The sequence below is a fragment of the Eurosta solidaginis genome, chromosome 2 (assembly GCF_040869045.1).
Source record: "Eurosta solidaginis isolate ZX-2024a chromosome 2, ASM4086904v1, whole genome shotgun sequence".
Lineage (NCBI taxonomy): Eukaryota > Metazoa > Arthropoda > Insecta > Diptera > Tephritidae > Eurosta > Eurosta solidaginis.
The window spans coordinates 38,686,629-38,709,021 of record NC_090320.1 but is presented as its reverse complement, the minus strand read 5'-3'; the positions used below and the strand labels follow the sequence as shown (position 1 = coordinate 38,709,021).

The 22,393-nt window shown below is 38.0% G+C and overlaps 1 protein-coding gene across 4 annotated transcripts in view; it reads left to right on the top strand.

Moving 5' to 3' along the window:
- The first annotated feature begins 5,666 nt into the window (after positions 1-5,666).
- The window catches only part of Slmap (Sarcolemma associated protein), a 39,467-nt gene continuing 22,740 nt past the window's right edge, over positions 5,667-22,393 (top strand). For 2 of the 4 annotated variants that reach the window (XR_010949428.1, XM_067765054.1), the window contains exon 1: positions 5,667-5,849. The gene's annotated coding sequence lies outside the window, so the exon portion shown is untranslated. Of the gene's footprint in view, positions 5,850-5,910; positions 6,328-22,393 lie in introns of those variants that run through there. The other 2 variants (XM_067765057.1, XM_067765056.1) reach the window with 2 other exon arrangements.

Here is a 22,393-nt window from a genome sequence, read left to right as displayed (position 1 = left end):
TTCAAAGTGATTGGATCACCTGATTTGTAATTGACTATCGCTATCTCATTCTGTATCTCTTTCTATCACCCGCTGAAGATAGGCGCCGCCATATTGAACACCCTGTCAAAACGCTAAAAAGTAGCCATATTGAACATCCTGTCAGGCAGTTGACAGATAAGATATCACACTTACCCTTCAAGAACGCGAGTACTCTATAAATAATGTAAGGAATAATCCTTTAGGAGTATAGGACTGCTCCAAACCTAATCTGTGTTCATACAAAAAATGTGCTCCAATTAACATTGCGATGTCCTAGGAGAGGAGTAGGTGATCCCACTCTCGCTTTGTTTGTGAGTATTCCATAGAGTACATACGTGAGAGTACTTTCCAAAGTACTTTCACTGTTGTACTCCATGGAGCACCCACAGAGGATCATATACCAAAGTACTAAAGAGGAATTGTGTCGGAAAGAATTATCGGAGTGAATTTAATTTAAAATGAAAGTAAATGAAGAGGGGCAATACAACTTTTATATTTTTTACTACGAATATTCTTATGTTATTTAGCATTTGCGTGAATAAAGAAACTAATATTTCTCTATACTATAGTATGTATATATAAAACCAGTGCGCATTTTATCAGAGTTGCCATAGTAAAATTTTATTATCAGTTATTTGTATGCAATATTTTACTTTTAGCAACTCTGTTCGATCGTCATCGTGTCGTGATCACGGTCGTTAAAAAACGAGCAATGATCGGCTGATGGTGGTCCGCAAACGCATTGCAAAGGAGTATTGTTAGAGTACTCCAACATGAAGAAAATGGAACACGTAATCCAACAATTTTTGCAGGGTATTTCTCTATACTATAGTATGTATACATAAAACCAGTGCGCATTTTATCAGAGTTGCCATATTAAAATTTTATTATCAGTTATTTGTATGAAATATTTTACTTTTGGCAACTCTGTTCGATCGTCATCGTGTCGTGATCACTGTCGTTAAAAAACGAGCAATGATCGGCTGATGGTGGTCCGCAAACGCATTGCAAAGGAGTATTGTTAGAGTACTCCAATATGAAGAAAATGGAACACGTAATCCAACAATTTTTGCAGGGTAGTCATCATTCACAATGATCGCGCATTGCGCATGTAAATAAAAGATCAGCTGTTTTTTATGGCCAACTTTTACGTCATTTTCCTTTAGCTCTTGTTTTTTCTCTCTTTCTTTCATTCGCTCCAGCAGTGAAGTGTGACGTGTATGTGCAGAACGAAGCAATTTTGAACTCTTTAATGCGCAATCTTCTTTTTATACCTTTCATGAAAATGAAATGGTATATTAATTTCGTCACGAAACCGAAAATTGTAAGTCCTTAAAGGAAAATAGATAGACCCACCATTAAGTATACCGAAATAATCAGGTTGAAGAGATGAGTTGATTTAGTCATGCCCGTCTGTCCGTCTGTCTGTTTGTATGCAAACTAGTCCCTCAATTTTTGAGATATCTTGATAAAATTTGGTGAGCGGGTGTATTTGGGTGTCCGATTAGACATTTGTCGGAACCGACCGGATCGGATCACTATAGCATATATCCAGATTGAAGCTTCAAACTTCACCATATACTTTCGTATATTGCACATATTGTTGCCTGAAAAAATTTATGAGATCGGTCGTATATATAGTATATATCCCCCACAACCGATTGTTCAGATAAGGACCTTTTCGTAATTACTGCCCTATTTTAAGAGCTAGAGGCTTCAAATTTCAACGAATGCTTACGTATATAGCATATATTGTTGTCTAAAAAAATCATAAAGATCGGTGGTATATATGGTATATATATGGTGGTATATATAGTATATATATATAGTATATATATATATATATTTTCGCAAATTTTAGCCCCATTTTAACAGCTAGAAGCTTCAAATTTCACCGAATACTTACTTATATAGCATATATTGTTGTCTGAAAAAATCATAGAGATCGGTTGTATATATAGTATATATCTCATACAACCGATTGTTCAGATAAGAAACTTTTCGCAATTTCTACCCAATTTTAACAGCTATAAGCTTCAAATTTCAACGATTGCTTACGTATATAGCATATATTGTTGTCTGAAAAAATCATAGAGATCGGTTGTATATATAGTATATATCTCATACAACCGATTGTTCAGATAAGAAACTTTTCGCAATTTTTACCCCATTTTAACAGCTATAAGCTTCAAATTTCACTGATTGCTTACGTATATAGCATATATTGTTGTCTGAAAAAATCATAGAGATCGGTTGTATATATAGTATATATCTCATACAACCGATTGTTCAGATAAGAAACTTTTCGCAATTTCTACCCCATTTTAACATCTATAAGCTTCAAATTTCACCGATTGCTTACGTATATAGTATGTATTGTTGTGTCAAAAAATCATAGATATTGGTGATATATACAATATATATATGATGGTATATATATATAGTATATATATATATTTTTTTACGATTTCGGCCCCATTTTAACAGCTAGAAGCTTCAAATTTCACCAAATGCTTACGTGTATAGCATATATTGATGTCTGAAAACATCATTGAGATCGGTGGTATACATAGTATATATCCCATACAACCGATTGTTCAGATAAGTAACTTTGCGCAATTTCTGCCCCGTTTTAACAGCTAGAAGCTTCAAATTTCACAAAATGCTTACGTATATAGCATATATTGTTGTCTGAAAAAATCATAGAGATCGGTGGTATATATATTATATACTTCATATAAACTCTCATTTTGACCCCTTTTTTACGGCTAGAAGCTTCAAAATTCATCAAATTTCATCAAATAGTTACGTTTACGTCATATATTTTTGAAATACGTGATTCGTAGTCATAGTTTTTACATGCAGACACAACGTGAAGCTTTGCATCCTCACACAGATTACCTACCTATTTTTTATTTTATATTTATCTTAAAAATCGTTTAGATATGTTCAAATTTCACCAAATGCTTACGTGTATAGCATATATTGTTGTCTGAGAAAATCATAGATACCGGTGGTATATAAAGTATATATCCCATACAACCGATTGTTCAGATAAGAAACTTTGCGCAATTTCTTCCCCATTTTAACAGCTAGAAGCTTCAAATTTCACCAAATGCTTACGTGTATAGCATATATTGTTGTCTGAAAAAAGCATTGAGATCGGTGGTATATATAGTATATATCTCATACAACCGATTGTTCAGTTAAGAAACTTTGCGCAATTTCTGCCCCTTTTTAACAGCTAGACGCTTCAAATTTCACCATATGCTTACGTATATAGCATATATTGTTGTCTGAAAAAATCATAGAGATCGGTGGTATATATATTATATACCCCATATAAACTCTAATTTTTGCCCCCTTTTTACGGCTAGAAGCTTCAAAATTCATCAAATTTCATCAAATAGTTACGTTTACGTCATATATTTTTGAAATACGTGATTCGTAGTCATAGTTTTTACACGCAGACCACAAAAAACCTGAAACTTTGCATCCTCACACAAAGTACCTACCTGTTTTTTATTTTATATTTATCTTAAAAATCTTTAAGGTATGTAGATCTGTTCACTATATATTTCTTATCTTATACATCCGATTATTCGGAGATTACGAACGGGATAAGATTATTGTTCAGCCCCATTCATGAAAGGTATGAAGTCTTCGGCACAGCCGAAGACAGTCCCGTTCTTACTTGTTTTGATTTGTGTTTCCAATAAAACGACTACTCTTATTAGTTAGGACCCACTTACATAAAACACCGCAAATCAAACAAATGCTTCGCTTTGACAAATGTGTTCAATAAATGGCCACACTATTATACCTGCAAAGAGATTAAAGCCTTGCTTCTCCCAAAGAGGATAAATATAATAAGAGTCTGCTACGAGTGGCGAGTAACTCGCTGGAAATCAAAAAATTGATGCCGAATGTTTTCTAAGAGGGACGTTTTTGAATTGTCTGGCATTTATCCATGCGGTATAGGCACCTTGTGCAATTGTGATTTTTAGAAAGAGAAGTAATTAATTAATAAAATACAGTCGGGGAAATAAACACAATTACCCCACAAAAATGTATAGAATGCATTTTATGCACATCTCGCTCAAAAATAAACCAGCGACTACCTCTCAGAAAACATCGAGCAAATGGTTGCGAGTAATGAGTGACGTCTCTTATCATAATGTATCCTCTTTGCTTCCCCTCCGATTTTTGGGGTGCTGATTTTTCACTCCTTGTTGTTGTTGTTGTTGTAGCGATAAGGTTGCACCCCGAAGGCTTTGGGGAGTGTTATCGATGTGATGGTTCTTTGCCGGATACAGATCTGGTACGCTCCGGTAACACAGCACCATCAAGGTGCTAGCCCGACCATCTCGCGAACGATTTATGTGGCCACATTAAACCTTCAGGCCATACCTCCCTCCTTGTTGTTGTTGTAGCGATAAGGTTGCTCCCCGAAGGCTTTGGGGAGTGTTATCGATGTGATGGTCCTTTGCCGGATACAAATCCGGTACGCTCCGGTACCACAGCACCATTAAGGTGCTAGCCCGACCATCTCGGGAACGATTTATGTGGCCACATTAAACCTTCAGGCCATTCCCTCCCTCCCTACCCCCAAGTTCCATGAGGAGCTTGGGGTCGCCAGAGCCTCGTTTGTTAGTGAAACAGGATTCGCCGCGGACAGGTGAGGTTGACAATTGGGTTTGGAGAAGCTATATATTGCGCTGGCAACCTAAAAGGTTGCGCTACACAGCCCTTTGAATCTGGTATTTTAGTCGCCTCTTACGACAGGCATACCTACCGCGGGTATATTCTGATCCCCTAACCCGCTGGGGTTATACCTCCCTCCTCTCCATGAGGAGCTTGGGGTCGCCAGAGCCCCGTCTATTACTGAAACAGGATTCGCCGCGGATAGGTGAGGTTGACAATTGCGTTTGGAGAAGCTATATATTGCGCTGGCAACCTGAAGGGTTGCGCTACACAGCCCCTTGAATTTGGTATTTTAGTCGCCTCTTACGACAAGCATACCTACCGCGGGTATATTCTGACCCCCTAACCCGCTGGAGGGGGAGGTTTTTTCAGTCCTCCTACAATTTGGTGAATTTGCAAGTTTTATGCTGACTCGGTACGGCTTTCCATGCCATCTGGCAGGTCCACGCGACGTGAAGTGAAGCTTTAAATTGAGATATTTGAAAGCTTCTTCAAAGCCTACTTTCGAATATACGAAATTTTAAAAATAATAAATAAATATCCTTTTTGGAGTAGAAACTTGAAGTCTCTGTGAGATGAAAAATTAATTTTGTCATTGGGAGGATCCCTCTACCCGCCATTTTTTATATTTATTGTCAAAGCCTGGTGCGCTACTGGAATTTTTTTTTTTAAGATTTAAACAAAAATAGCAAAATATTGCAACGTTAAATTATATTCACCCCATATACCCCAAAAATTTCCCTTCCAATGTACTTTGCTATCGATTGACAAATGTCCATATTCGTAAAAACTTTCATTGACATATGGTAATATTTGTCGTGCTATCTACCCCAAAGCGTTCTTGTATGGAAGTATTCCAACCGTTCACTGTGTAAGAACAAATATGGCAATGATTTTACTCTCGGAGTACGGCAACGCTTTGTTACATTTCAATCAATTTCTTCTCTTCTGCAACACGAACGACTGAAAAAATTCCTGTGAATATTATAAGAATTATAAAAAAATACGAATAACTAGAATCATTTTGTGTTTTAAATGCGATACATTGAATAAGTGATATTCAGTAACTAAATTGTATTTGTTTCTAATTAATTGCGAATAAAGATTTGCGAACTAATTGTGAGGTGAGTCTGTGTTCGTGTAATAATTGTATGTTTGGTTCGTTGTGTTTGTTGTAGCAGAGGACGGGCAGTAAAAGAGCAGCGACGAAAATGGGAAACTGAATACGGGATTGTCTAGTTTGTAAAAATTAAAGCGGGCACGAATAAAGTAAGGAAGAAATACAAATCGATTAAATGAAATTTAATCAAAAATAGACATTAGACAATTTTTTTAAAATATCAGAAATAAATTTTTAATACAGTAAACATAGCAGTCAACTGCGAACAAAGTGTTTGTTAATCGCAAACAATGATACAAGAGCAGCAAACAAGGATCTTAATTGTGAATCTGGCAAAACAGTTCAAATGAGATAAAAAACTACCAGAGCAGCAGTAGTGGTGTTCCATAACAACAACGTTAGTGTCAAAAGTGCAATTAAATTCAATTAAGCAATTTAAAGTTGAATTAATTTATGCATAAATTTTTATTTTCTATGCAACTGTAAGTATATGTAGCATATTTTCTAGCTCAAGACAACTCGAACTGTGTGAGTTTGGATACTATTCCTAAGAGGTAGTTGCTGGTTTGGCTACTATTCCATGTATAAGATATTCTCCATTTCGCACATACCTATATATGTATATGTAGATATAGCATAATGCATTATTTACTACAGTGTTTATTCATCGTAATCACAGTACAATAAATTTGTACATAATAAAGAATTTATACATTGTCATTCTATGCAAAGCACAAATTTATAACACGCTACACGTCAATCAATCAGCAGTCGATAACGTCGACAATGCATATACTTAGTGAATACACGGTCACATTGACTTGTGGAACCATCATAAGCATCATAGCTAACCAGTCACTCAGCAATCGGACTTTTCTCACTTCATCGTAACATACAGCCAGAGACATATCTACGGGTGGAGTACGAAAGCGTATACAAATTATATCTTACATATACGCCGAACATATCTACATATAATAACAGGGCAATAGAGGCGCGCAAGTGGCTGTATAAAAAGCAGCTTTGATAGCTGTTTTGTGAGCATGGAACTGGTCAGTGTATGCATGCATACGGCTTGTTTCTGAACGCTTCCGATTGCACACATTGCACACTGCACATTGAAAAGGTTCCACTAACTTTGATTATTACTACATATTTTGTTGTTTAAAATTAAGCATGCATTTGCTTACTGTATGTAGATGCATATAATTATTGAAACAAAAGGCTTTGTTTACTTTTTATAAATTTATTTTTATAATCTTGTATTGTAAATTTGATATTCACAATTCCATAAGACTATGGAGCACTCAGTATAAACCTATTTAATTCGCGAATATGCAGACAATTTCTGTTTATATGTAACAGCACATTTTGGAAGTTGTTGATATTCATGGCATATATTGTTTATGTATGCCTTTTTTATACTCAGTTGAGCAGAGCTCACAGAGTATATTAACTTTGATTGCATAACGGTTGGTTGTACAGGTATAAAGGAATCGAGATAGATATAGACTTCCATATATCAAAATCATCAGTATCGAAAAAAAATTCGATTGAGCCATGTCCGTCCGTCCGTCTGTCCGTTAACACGATAACTTGAGTGAATTTTGAGGTATCTTGATGAAATTTGGTATGTAGGTTCCTGGGCACTCATCTCAGATCGCTATTTAAAATGAACGATATCGGACAATAACCACGCCCACTTTTTCGATATCGAAAATTTCGAAAAATCGAAAAAGTGCGATAATTCATTACCAAATATGCATTAAGCGATGAAACTTGGTAGGTGAGTTGAGCTTATGACGCAGAATATAAAACTAGTAAAATTTTGGACAATGGGCGTGGCACCGCCCACTTTTAAATGAAGGTAATTTAGAAGTTTTGCAAGCTGTAATTTGGCAGTCGTTGAAGATATCATGATGAAATTTGGCAGGAACGTTACTCTTATTACTTTATGTCTGCTTAATAAAAATTAGCAAAATCGGAAAACGACCACGCCCACTTTTTAAAAATTTTTTTTTTAAATTCAAATTTTAAAAGAAAAGTTAATATCTTTACAGCATATAAGTAAATTATGCCAACATTCAACTCCAGTAATGATATGGTGCAACAAAATACAAAAATAAAAGAAAATTTCAAAATGGGCGTGGCTCCGCCCTTTTTCATTTAATTTGTCTAGGATGCTTTTAATGCCATAAGTCGAACAAAAATTAACAAATCCTTGTGAAATTTGGTAGAGGCTTAGCTCCTAGGACGATAACTGTTTTCTGTGAAAAAGGGCGAAATCGGTTGAAGCCACGCCCAGTTTTTATACACAGTCGACCGTCTGTCCTTCCGCTCGGCCGTTAACACGATAACTTGAGCAAAAATCGAAATATTTTTACTAAACTCAGTTCACGTACTTATCTGAACTCACTTTCTATTGGTGTAAAAAATGGCCGAAATCCGACTATGACCACGCCCACTTTTTCGATATCGAAAATTACGAAAAATGAAAAAAATGCCATAATTATATACCAAATACGAAAAAAGGAATGAAACATGGTAATTGTATTGGTCTATTGACGCAAAATATAACTTTAGAAAAAAACTTGGTAAAATGGGTGTGACACCTACCATATTAAGTAGAAGAAAATGAAAAAGTTTTGCAGGGCGAAATCAAAAGCCTTTGGAATCTTGGAAGGAATAATGTACGTGGTATTACATATATAAATAAATTAGCGGTACCCGACAGATGATGTTCTGGATCACCCTGGTCCACATTTTAGTAGATATCTCGAAAAGGCGTCCACATATATAACTAAGGCCCACTCCTTTTTAAAATACTTATTAACACCTTTCATTTGATACCCATATCGTACAAACAAATTCTAGAGTCACCCCTGGTCCACCTTCATGTCGATATCTCGAAAAGGCGTCCACCTATAGAACTAAGGCCCACGCCTTTTTAAAATACTTATTAACACCCTTCATTTGATACCCATATCGTACAAAAAAATTCTAGAGTCACCCCTGGCCCACCTTTATGGCGATATCTCGAAAAGGCATCCACCTATAGTACTAAGGCCCACTCCCTTTTAAAATACTCATTAACACCTTTCATTTGATACCCATATCGTATAAACAAATTCTAGAGTCAACCCTGGTCCACCTTTATGTTGATATCTCGAAAAGGCGTCCACCTATAGAACTAAGGCCCACGCCCTTTTAAAATACTCATTAACACCTTTCATTTGATACCCATATCGTACAAACAAATTCTAGAGTCACCCCTGGTCCACCTTTATGGCGATATCTCGAAAAGGCGTCCACCTATAGAACTAAGGCCCACACCCTTTAAAAATATTCATTAACACCTTTCATTTGATACCCATATCGTACACAAACATTCTAGAGTCACCCCTGGCCCACCTTTATGGCGATATCCCGAAAGGGCATCCACCTATAGAACTAAGGCCCACTCCCTTTTAAAATACTCATTAACACCTTTCATTTGATACCCATATCGTACAAACAAATTCTAGAGTCACCCCTGGTCTACCTTTATGGAGATATCTCGAAAAGGCGTCCACCTATAGAACTAAGACCCACGCCTAAAATACTCATTAACACCTTTCATTTCATACCCATATCGTACAAACAAATTCTAGTGTCACCCCTGGTCCACCTTTATGGCGATATCTCGAAAAGGCGTCCACCTATATAACTAAGGCCCACACCCTTTTAAAATACTCATTAGCACCTTTCATTTGATACCCATATTGTACAAACAAATTCTAGAGTCACCCCCGGCCCACCTTTATGGCGATATCTCGAAAGGGCATCCACCTATGTAACTAAGGCCCACTCCCTTTTAAAATACTCATTAACACCTTTCATTTGATACCCATATCGTACAAACAAATTCTAGAGTCACCCCTGGTCTACCTTTATAGAGATATCTCGAAAAGGCGTCCACCTATAGAACTAAGACCCACGCCTAAAATACTCATTAACACCTTTCATTTGATACCCATATCGTACAAACAAATTCTAGTGTCACCCCTGGTCCACGTTTATGGCGATATTCCGAAAAGGCGTCCACCCATAGAACAAAGGCCCACTCCCTTTTAAAACACTTATTACACTTTTCGTTTGACACCCATATTGTACAAACGCATTCTAGAGTCAACCCAGGTCCACTTTTATAACGATATTCCGAAATGCGTCCACCTATAGAACTTAGGCCCACTCCCTTTTAAAATACTCATTAACACCTTTCATTTGATACCCATATACTGCAAACAAATTCTAGAGTCACCCCTGGTCCACGTTTATGGCGATATCTCAAAAAGGCGTCCACATATAGAACTAAGGCCCACGCCCTCTTAAAATACTCATTAACACCTTTCATTTGATACTCATATCGTACAAACAAATTCTAGAGTCACCCGTGGTCCATCTTTATGGCGATATCTCGAAAAGGCGTACATCTATAGAACTTAGGCCCACGCTCTTTTAAAATACTCATTAATACCTTTTATTTGATACCCATATCGTACAAAAAAAATTCTAGAGTCACCCCTGGTCCACCTTTATGGCGATATCTCGAAAAGACGTCCACCTATAGAACTTAGGCCCACTCCCTTTTAAAATTATCATTAACACATTTCATTTGATACCCATATCGTACAAACAAATTCTCGAGTCAGGCCTGGTCCACCTTTATGGCGATATTCCTAAATGGCGTCCATCTATAGATCTATGGCCCACTTCCTCTTAAAATACTCTTTAATACCTTCCATTTGATACATATGTCATACAAACACATTCCAGGTTCTAGGTTCCTTTTACAACATGGTGATTTCCCTTACTTAGTCTCCACATCTCTCAACTGAGTATGTAATGTTCGGTTACACCCGAACTTAGCCTTCCTTACTTGTTTTCTATTCATTTTTTCGGTGCTTACGTTGCTGTTATTAGTTTATAGTTTTTTAATGATGCACAGTTATGGGCTAGGTGACATACATTCACATAAAGGTCGTGTCCAATTATAGTTTGTACCTGTGTCTGGTTTAAAATAAAATAAAATAATAAAAAAAAATGTTTAAGTTAAACGGTTTTATTGAAAGCAATACTTACATCAAGTAATAATAATACTAAAAGCTAGAAAATAATTAGGTAGGTCCTAGGTACTAGTCATTACAACCCTCATCAATCTAGGGCGTTGATCAGACAAATAAATAAAAGCGTTGGACGCGTCAAATTTCTATTGATAGTCATAAGTAAGACTAACTGAACCTTAATAAGGTTATGCCACGCCTCATATTTTTAGAAATTTCACGCTCAAATCGCTTTTATTTAATTGTCTGATCAAAGCCCTAGAGTGATGACTAGTACCTAGGACCTACCTAATTATTTTCTAGCTTTTAGTATTATGATTACTTATTGTAAGTATTGTTTTCAATAAAACCGTTTAACTTAAAAATTATTTTTTTAATTATTTTATTTTCAAGTTTTTACTTGTTGTTGTTGTAGCGATAAGGTTACTCCCCGAAGGCTTTGGTGAGTGTTATCGATATGATGGTCCTTTGCCGGATACAGACCCGGTACGCTCCGGTAACACATCACCATTAGGGTACTATCCCGACCATCTCGGGAACGATTTATATGGCCACATTGAACTTTCAGGCCATACCTCCCTGCCCACCCCCAAGTTTCATGAGCAGCTTGGGATGGCCAGAGCCTCGGCTGTTAATGAAACAGAATTCGCCACGGATAGGTGAGGTTGACTATTGGGTTTGGAGAAGCTATATATTGCGCTGGCAACCTGAAAAGGGTTGCGCTACACAACCCCTTGAATCTGTATTTTAGTCGCCTCTTACGACAGGCATACCTAGAGCGGGTATACTCTGACCTTAGTCTTAATTGCTTTGACCGAACGCACACTCGTTTAAATTATTTCTCATTCTATTTAGTTCATTTAGTGACTCATTTTTACAAGGACTCGTTCCTGACAACTTGTTACAATCTAAGTCCTCGAACTCCAAAGTATTTTGATGACACTTCTACCGGACTGTATGTAATATTTTGTCCAAATATGATCTAAATCGGACCTCAGCAGATACGAGTATTTTTAATTCATAAAGCGATTTCTATTTGTGTATGTAATATGTGTTCCAAACATGAGACAAATCGGAGCATAAATACGATTTTTTTGAGTATCTCAATACTTGCGCCAACTTGCGCCAACTAGCGGCGATTTTATTCATAGGCCGCTTTCTATTCCTGTATGTATTATGTGTTCCAAATATGAGCTAAATCGGATAACAAATAAGATTTTTTGAAATACTTCCATGCGCCACTTATCGGAGTTTTTTTCACATTATTGCATTGTCATCGGGTTCTGAACTATATTTCAAGGTTGAAACTTGTAGCTTATCGGGAAGTTACTTAAATTTTAATTGCAAAATTCGTTTCGGCTGGCCTGTCAAGTCGAGCTAAATGAAATCGTAAGTAAGATCATGAGATTCCTGAAATGACTTCAGCTATCCGAAGCCAAAGTGATGACTTTGTCGAAGACACACTCGTTTTGCTTCACATCAAGCGGAAAATGTAGAGCAGCGAAGTATTGATTTATGTGTGTGTAAGTATTGTAATTTTCCCAATTTGCTTAATTGAAAGTAATAATAATATCTTGGACAGCAGAAGTAATATAGATGTTTATTTTATCAAGGTTAACATCGCCTGACCGGTTAGTTATGCCTTTGACTTTCTTAGGGTTTGTCCCTGCGGCTGATGTTGGTGTTAAATGGACTGAATTGCACTGTATGATGAGTGATAAATGGGAGAATTGGTCTATTGTGCCCTCATCTTCTTCACAGCACCTCATTCAAGCCGACCTCCCTGATGAACCCTAGCAGTCCACTTGGCTTGAGGTATTTAATGTGAGAATGCTCTGGCCATGGTGAGCCCATAAACATAGCCCTGCGTCTTGAGATTGCGTCACATTCCAGGAGGATATGGTACGCCGTTTCCGCCGATCGATCACAAAATCTGCATGTGTTGTTCGATAGCATGCCCAGTTTTTGCATGTGGCTGTTCAGTCTACAATGTCCTGTACGAATAGCTGTTAGGATTCTTACGTTATCTTTCGAGAGGCCTATTAATGCCCTATCTCGAGTTGTGTTGTAACCCCCTCATTGTAACTTTGATTGTCTCAGGCCTGGCATATTGGCGAGTGTTCTTCCCTCTTTTCCCTCTCTTCTACTAATAAATGCCCTCCTAAATTCCTGTTGGCTTACTGACAGGAACGGCTTGGGTCCAATGGGTCGTATGTTGTTTTTGTTGTTGTTGTAGCAATGCTCGCCTCACCTAATAGCCGCGACCGATCACAAATTGTCATCAATACCCTCTAACGGGAGTCCAAGGAAACTTGCCGTTTCAACAGGGGTGGACCATAAGGAAAGGGGTGTTAGAGGCGTTGGTTCCACATTACAATTAAAGAGATGGTTGGTGTCATGTGGGGACACATTGCAAGCGGGGCATACATTTTGTATGTCGGGGTTGATTCTGGATAGGTAAGAGTTTAACCTGTTACAGTATCCAGAACGAAGTTGAGCAAGAGTGACACGCGTTTCCCTGGGGAGTATGCGTTCCTCTTCTGCGAGTTGTGGATATTTTTCTTCAAGTACTGGATTCACCGGGCAATTCCCGACATAAAGGTCCGACGCCTGTCTATGGAGTTCACCAAGGACCTGCTTGTGTTTTTTCGCTTCATACGGCTGGGTTCTCAGGTGCCGTATTTCCTCAAAACGCTTACGGAGATGACTCTTTAGGCCCCTAGGCGGTGCTGGTTCGTCAATCAGATGTCTGTTGGGATGCCCAGATTTCTGGGTATTCAACAGAAACTGTTTGGTCAGCATCTCATTTCTCTCCCTGATGGGGAGTATTCTCGCCTCATTATGCAGATGGTGTTCTGGGGACATAAGAAGACAGCCCGTGGCGATTCTGAGAGCAGTATTTTGGCAGGCCTGTAGTTTCTTCCAGTGGGTGGTTTTTAGGCTTGACGACCATATGGGTGACGCGTAGCACGTAATCGGCTGCCTAATTGCTTTGTATGTGGTCAAGAGCGTTTCTTTATCTTTTCCCCAGGTACTGCCAGCAAGGGATTTGAGGATTTTATTACGGCTCTGAATTCTTGGAACAATTGCGGTTGCGTGCGCACCAAAATGTAGATCCTGATCAAACGTCACACCCAAGATTTTGGGGTGTAGGACAGTCGGTAGCGTAGTGCCATCGACGTGGATGTTCAATATGGTCGACAATTGGGGCGTCCATGTTGTAAATAAGGTCGCGGAAGATTTAGTCGGTGACAATGCCAGGTTTCGCGAGGCGAAAAAACTGGAGAGATCAGGGAGATAGCCGTTTATTTTATTGCATAGCTCATCGATCTCTGGGCCTGGGCCTGTGGCCATTATTGTGCAGTCATCGGCGTAGGAAACGATTGTGACTCCTTCCGGTGGTGAAGGTAGCTTGGATATGTAGAAATTAAACAAAAGCGGGGATAGGACACCACCCTGTGGCACCCCTTGTTTAATTCTCCTTTGTTTTGATGTTTCGTTTCTGAATTGCACCGATGCCTGCCGACCACCCAGATAATTTGCGGTCCACCTTTTAAGACATGGGGGAAGGGTAGACCCTTCCAGGTCTTGCAGTAACGAGCCATGGTTGACCGTATCAAAAGATTTTGATAGGTCTAACGCTACGAGTACTGTTCTATGGGGGATATTGATTCAAACCGCAATTTATATGGTTGCTAATGACATTTAGCGCGGAGGTAGTGCTATGGAGTTTTCTGAAGCCATGCTGATGAGGAGCTAGCTGCAAATGTGCTTGGAAATAAGGGAGCAAAATGCTTCAAGCGTCTTTGCCACTGGCGATAGGAGAGATATCGGACGATATGACTCACCTACGTTAGCTGGTTTCCCAGGCTTTAGTAGCGGGACCACCTTGGCCATTTTCCATTTCTCGGGTATGACAAAGGTGGAAAGAGACAGGTTGAAGACATGCGCTAAATATTTGAAACCCTCTTTCCCTAGGTTTTTAAGCATCGGCATGGCTATGCCGTCTGGGCCCACTGCTTTGGATGGTTTAGCGCGGCCAATGGCGTCCTCAACCTCTCTAGCGGTGATGGTAATTGGTGACGCGCTGAGTTTGTGTTTATGTGCGTGTCTATTGGCTCTCCGTCTATCTTTGTCGACCGTAGGATGCATTATATATTGTCGGCAGAAAGCGCTCGCGCATTTTTTCGCATCCGACAGCACCTTATCGCCAAAGGCGATGGAAACTTTGTCTTTGTGCTTAGTCGGATTCGATAGGGACTTTACGGTGGACCAAAGTTTACCTACACCGGTAGAGAGGTTACAACCTCTGTGGTCTTCCCATTTCGCCCGCTTGTGTTCGTCCACAAGCAACCTGATGCGTTGGTTTATATCCCTTATTTGGGGGTCGCCTGGATCAAGCTGCCTTATAAGGTCGCGTTCCCTCGCTAAGCTCGCGGCCTCCGCCGGGAAGTGGGCCGGATTTCGGGAATTCTCCCGGCGGGAATGAAATGTGCCGAGGCGGATTCAATGACCTTACGGAAGGCACGCTCCCCTTGGCGGGCATCAGTTGGGATAGGGAGGGCAGCAAAGCTGCTGTCTGTTGCAGATTTATATTCTTCCCACTTTCCTTTTTTGAAGTTTATGAAAGTGCGTTTTTCGGTGACGATGAAGTCGGCGGTACGCTCGAACGAAATAAGTATGGGCAGGTAGTCGGATGCCAATGTTACCATCGGCTGCCAGTTGACGCAGGCAATGGGTCGTATCGTTGTGGCCTCTCGGGCCAGGCTGTCCGCTTGCTCATTACCCTCAGCTCCATTGTGGCCTGGAACGTCTTTAGACAAGAACAGCAGAGAGCCAGCCACACAAGTTTCATAAAAATTTCGTGATCGACGAATATTGGATTTTGGTCCAGAACATCCCGAACGATACAACCATCATTCTCACGTGACACACCGGGAAGGTTATAATGTCTTAACTAAATTCTTGGTCGTAGCTGACCCGAAGATGACAATTTGTGGGAGGGACGTAACAAATTAATTTAGGTTAGACTGAAATTACAACCCTTGGTCTGGAAAAAGGTCCGGTGTCACCCCGGTACTGTCGTGGGAAGCCCTTATTCTATTACTCTTTTGCCTTACAAAAACGGCTGACCATTTTTATTGATTAAACTACGCATATCTTTAGCTGTAAAAAAAATGTCACGCCACGCGCTTTCGAAGTTTTATCAGACAAGGCCTTTATGGATTCAAACCCTAGTACTTTTATTTTGCTTGTCTTATTTATCTAGGAGATTTTTATTAAGAAGTGAGACCCTATTGGCACATTAACTCTTGCTATTTTTGACTTGCTTTTTGATTCTGATCTACACCGCCTAAAGTTCCTATAAATACCACCATGAACCTAATTAGTTTATGTTATTGTAAATCTCGCCACTCCAATTTACACACATCCATACATATGTTTCTACATATCCCACAAACACTTGTATATTGTATACATTCAAACTAGGGATATTACAAATATCATATTTTTCACATTCGCCAAAGCGTAGTGAAAGTGATAGAGATATGTAAATAAAAATAAAATAAAACAAGTAAAGGTGTCTAAGTTCGGGTGTAACCGAACATTATATACTCAGCGTGAGCTTCAACTGCACTTTTCATTTTCAGATAAATTACTTTTCTACATAACACGTGGCACCGCCCGTTTAAAAAAAGTTTCTCCCCATTTCCTCTTACAATAAAACTTGATAAGTGAAATATCATTGATTCAAAACTATTTTTGCTAAGTTATAGCTTATTGTTCTAGTCTACGACCCTTTTAAACTTGTTAAAACTAAGTTGCCGTGGCCTTTAACCGATCTTGTGTTTGTATTTGTATTTATTAGGCAATTCATCCTAGCACAACAATTTAACAAAAATTATTTTATAGTCGGTAAAAGGCATAAAATAGGAACAATTTAAACTTGAAACTTAAAGCTAATGACTATGTCTAAGAAAAGGTTACAATAAATAATATATTTAATAAATAAATAAACGAATGATAGGGTACATTAACTTAGTCAGAAATCAGTATTTTAATTGTCTAGGTTATTATAGAAACTTTTTAATTCTTTGTTGAAGAGCAGAGAATTGCTTATAAGCCTAAGTCTAGAAGGGAGCGAGTTCCAAAGACGTATGGAAGTAATGAAGAACTGGCGATCAGATATTAGCATACGATGTCTGAAGTGGGTAAGGAGAACAGATCTAGACGACTGGAGAAAATTTAGCCTCCGATACAGATAGTCAGGTTTTTTCATATATATTAATTTATGTAGCGTAGTGAGCGTTTTAAGTTTAATAAGGTTATCGAAAGAAATGTTTAGCAACGTGTCAGCATGATGAGAGACGTGGTCAAATCTTTCCGTAGACGTATCTAGCAATGTTGTTATAAACAACATAAAGTTTCCTATTGCATACATAGTCACAATTAGAGTAAATCTCACATAAAGGAGCGTAGGTATTAAGTACGCTTTTGCTATTAGTAGACGATCTCGTCCATTTTTTCTAGAAATATTTCCTGCTATAGGGAAAATCTGTGTACCCAATTTTTTTACGATCTGTTAATTTTTCTTCGAGTTATGGCTCCCGAAACAGAAAATTGCTTAGTTATAAGTTTTTCCTATTTATTGTTATAAATCTACTAGGGAAATGAAATACCATTGATATAAAGCTCTTTTTTGCAAAGATATAGCTTATTTTATTCGTCCACGACCCTTTTAAAAATCTTTTATATAAAAGTGGGGGTGGTCCTTAGCCGATTTCGTTAATTTTTCTTCAAAGCATCCCTTGTAGTAAATTTTGTTACGATAGGTTTAACGATTTTTGATTTATGATTAATAATATTTGTAAAATTGATTTTATCACAAGTGGGCGGTGCCACGCCCATTTTAAAAAATTGTTTTAAATTTTTATCAAGAGTCTCAATATCAGTTCACACGTCAAATTTCAACATTCTATGTGTATTATTTATCAAATAATCAGGTTTTTTGTGTTTTCCAAAATATTATATATATAAAAAGTGGGCGTGGTTATCATCCGATTTCGCTCATTTTCAATACCAATCTATTCTGTGTCCAGATAAGCTCGTGTACCAAAGTTGGTGAAGATATCTCAATATTTACTCAAGTTATCGTGTTAACGGACAGACGGACGGACGGACGGACATGGCTCAATCAAATTTTTTTTCGCTACTGATGATTTTGATATATGGAAGTTTATATCTATCTCGATTCCTTTATACCTGTACAACCAACCGTTATTTTTATTTGTTTATTTATTTATCAGTCTACAAATTAAACAATTATTCAGACCAAATATACCGACACTTAATTCTCAGATGTAATACATGATATAAACAACATAAGCAGTCATCAATTTCAAAGTAATATTTAAACAGTATTGACCAAACGCTTGACAATTTCAATTAAAGACTTAGAAGTAAGCAAAAGATAAAATGTTGTAAATGTGTTAAAATGTACTCATGAAGGAGCTAGTAAATAATTTATGAAATTGACAATAAACCAAATTAATAGTAGATAAAATATATACAGAATAGAATTTATACAGAATTTCATTACATACATATAAAAATAATGATCACAACGCAATTTTGCAAACAAGTTTCAAGTAACTGGTACTTCAAATTTGAAACAGAGGGTTGAACAGTATATCACGGTTTAGCGTTCTTTGCTTCATTTCGAATTACAAATTTAATGTAGTTAAAAGGTATTTTTTAATACCAAGAAACGAGTCGCAGACGTCTAAATTTTTACAGTGTTTATTAAAATCACGACATAAACAGTGAAGTGGTTCGTGCATTTCATAATTCGACCTGCATGTAGCTACAAAAATTGATTGAAAATGTCTAGATGACCTAATAGGAACGTTAAACTTAATGTCGCCAAGCAAAAATTGACTATTTGTTTGACCCTCTTATTAATTTAACAATAAATAAGACTCCAAGCATCTCCCTGCGGCTCTGCAATGTGGCAGCTTGTCAGAATGAACCTGATAACGCGGATTCCAAATTATTGAAGCATATTCCAAAGTAGGTCTGACCAATGATGTAAAAAGAGTTTTTGTAACGTATGGGTCATTAAATTCTTTAGACCAACGTTTAACAAAAGCCAAAGTACCTTTAGCGCTATTCACGCAAGATTCAATATGAAGTTTAAAATCGAGTTTTGGGTCCATAGGAACGCCTAAATCAATAAACTTAGTGACTTGCTTGAACATAGTCGCCAATAACATAATCATAGGATTGGAAGGACTTCCTTGTAAAACACATGAACTTACATTTAGGTAGGTTTAGTGACATGGCGTTTGCATTACACCAGTCATCAAGACTATTCAGATCAGCCTGAAGACATGCCCTATCCACGGGTGAGCGGATAGGCATTACAAGTTTGACATCATCAGCGTACATCAACGGCTTGCAGCTCTTCAAAACACTAGGAAGGTCATTAATGAACAACAGGAACAAAACCGGACCAAGATGGCTGCCTTGAGGAACACCAGAAGTTATGTTTATGAACCGAGACCGACAATTATTAAATATAACTGTTTGTTTTCTTTCCTTCACATAAGAAGAGACCCAAGATAGAAACAAAGGAGGAAATCCTAACCGATCAAGTTTGAGTAAAAGTATAGAATGAGAAACTTTATCAAATGCCTTACTAAAATCAGTATAAATAACATCAACTTCACAATTAGTCTTAAAACTGTTGGATACAAAGGTTGTAAACTCGAGCAAGTTGGACACCGTTGATTTACCCTTGCAAAAGCCATGATGTGAAAAGTCAATTAATGAAGATACTCTAAAAGCAATCTGTTTTGTGATAATCAATTCAAATAGCTTAGGAATAGTTCTGCTTCCATTTTTATGCAGTGGTATAATGAATGATACTTTATACTTCTTGGGGAATACCCCTTGCTTCAGGGACGCATTAAACAAACAGGCTAGAGGTCGATATAAGTACCGAGCACAAGATTTCAGCACTACCGACGGAATTTGATCCGGACCACTAGAGTAAGAAATTTTTAGATTTTCCAGATGAGTTAAAACATCATCAGTACATATATATGGGACTGCGTGGGAATCCAGAGGAGACAATCTGAAAGGATAATTCGATGGCGGGTAATCATAGGTGTTTGAATAAGTAGATTCGAAGAAATCCGCAAACATGTTAGCAAATTCGAAGCTATCGTTGGAAATCTGATCATTTAGCTTCATTGTAGAAGGAAATCCTTTTATCTTCCTTTTTGAATTCACAAAGCTGTAAAACGACTTAGGATTGACAAAAATTTGGCTTTTAATCCTACTGATATAGTTCCTATAAGAAATTCTGTTCAATGTGTTATATTTGTGACGTAAAATTTAGTAGGCGGCATAGTCAGTCATTGATCCAGAAAGTTTGTAGCGTTTGAATGAAGGCGTCTTCTGATTTTTCAGGCGTTTCAATTCTTTAGTGCTTCAAGCCAATGATGATCCAATCAAAGTTAATATACTCTGTGCGCAAAGCACGCTGAGTATAAAAATTTTAAGCACTTCCTTTATATCACTCACAAGACGATCAGACTACCTGATTCCCTAACTGCGCTTCGAGGGAGATCTTAAGGCCACAATAGAGGTGGACGGTTGGCGCAAGGGTGCGCAAATGGCGTACATGTGTACACCGATGGTTCCAAAGTAGTGGAAGAAGTAGGGTCTGCGGTATACTGCGCTGATCCGGAAATAAGCAGATCCTACAGGCTGCCGGATTACTGTGGCGTTTTCCAAGCGGAAATATATATTGACAGTCAAGCAGCAATTAAGGCAACAATCTCGCATAGCACAGCATCTAAATGCGTTTTAGAGTGTAAGCAGTCTCTGGAGAGAATCGGGACAGGGAGAAGCATACATCTATTTTGGGTCCCAGGGCATATGGGAATAGATGGGAATGAAAAAGCGGACGAACTAGCTAAAAAGGGCGCATCCCTTGAAGCTTGCTCCGTAGACGTGCCAATTAGATTTGGTGAGATTAAGCGAAGGCGAGATGTGCACATGATCGACCAAGCGGGAAAGGCGTGGATTCCAGCGCGGGGCTGTAAAGTGTCGAAGATTATGTGTAGGTCTTACAACCTTATACTAACACAGTTGCTTCTATCATTAAAAAGAGAGGATTGTAGACTCATGACGGGTATTCTGACTGGACACTGCCTTCTGGCGTCACATGCTTTTAAATTAGGCTTGGTCAGTGATAGCAGATGTAGGAAGTGCGGGTTGGAGGAGGAAACGATCGAGCACGTTCTGTGCTCGTGCCCTGCACTTGCCAGGCCAATACTCCAGCTATTAGGAGTGATACAGCTGTCAGATCTAGAAGCAGCAAGTGGCTTAAGTCGTAGGAAGCTTCTAGTATTTTCCAAGAGGACGGAGTTATTTTATAACATAGGTCCTGGTTTTTGATAGGGTTTTTCAGTTTGGTCGTTAAAACAAACTTCTGTTAATACTACGGACTCAATCAGTCTATGTGAGGTACTCATGGACCGGCCAGTTCAACCCAACCTAGCTTCCTTTATATAAATGGACAAAAATCAACGAAAAATTTCCCCTTATATAAAGACGTATTCTTGCTAAACTTTGATTTTTAAATTTTGACATAGAAATTGCAAAAATATTTATGAGAAGTAAAAATATAAAAGTGGAGCGCATATTACTTGGATTGGAAAGTTGGTAGGAAAGGAGATATTATTAGTCAATCAATTGCGCTCCACCTTAATGTTTTTACTTCTCATACATTTTTTGCAATTTCTATGTCAAAATTTAAAAATTAAAGTTTAGCAAGAATATGTCTATATAAGGAGATATTTTTCCCTGTTTTTTGTCCATTTATATAAAGGAAGTGCTTAAAATTTTTTAATTTTATTTTTATTTTCTCCTTTCTTACATTTTCTCGGTGTCTTAGCCTATCTGTTAAGTTTTACGCTTGTAGCTCAATGAGAACTTACATAAAAATCAATCCCAAATTCCCTCCGTTTCGTACGATTTTGCTAAATATCTCATCCCGTGCGCCCCCTAGCGAATCTTTTTGTATAGTGTCATCGGCTGTCATCGACCTCTGAATTAAGTTTGAAATTTCAAGTCTCTAGCTCATCGAGAAGTTACTTAAAAGCTGGTTTGAAAATTTTCAAATTCTTACCTAATTATTTCGATGCGTGCGTCACCTAACGGAATTTTTTCCTTTTGTTGCATTGTCACGGTGTTCTAACCTATGTGTAAAGTTTCACGTTTGTAGCTCAATGAGAAGTTACCTAAAAATCGATTGCAAGATTTGTATGAAAAGCGGACAAACATTCAACCGATCTAATATAAAGGAAGTAATAATAAATTTTTATTAAGTTCTGGTACCACCAGGTGACCGACATTAGTGCATATGGTGAGGATT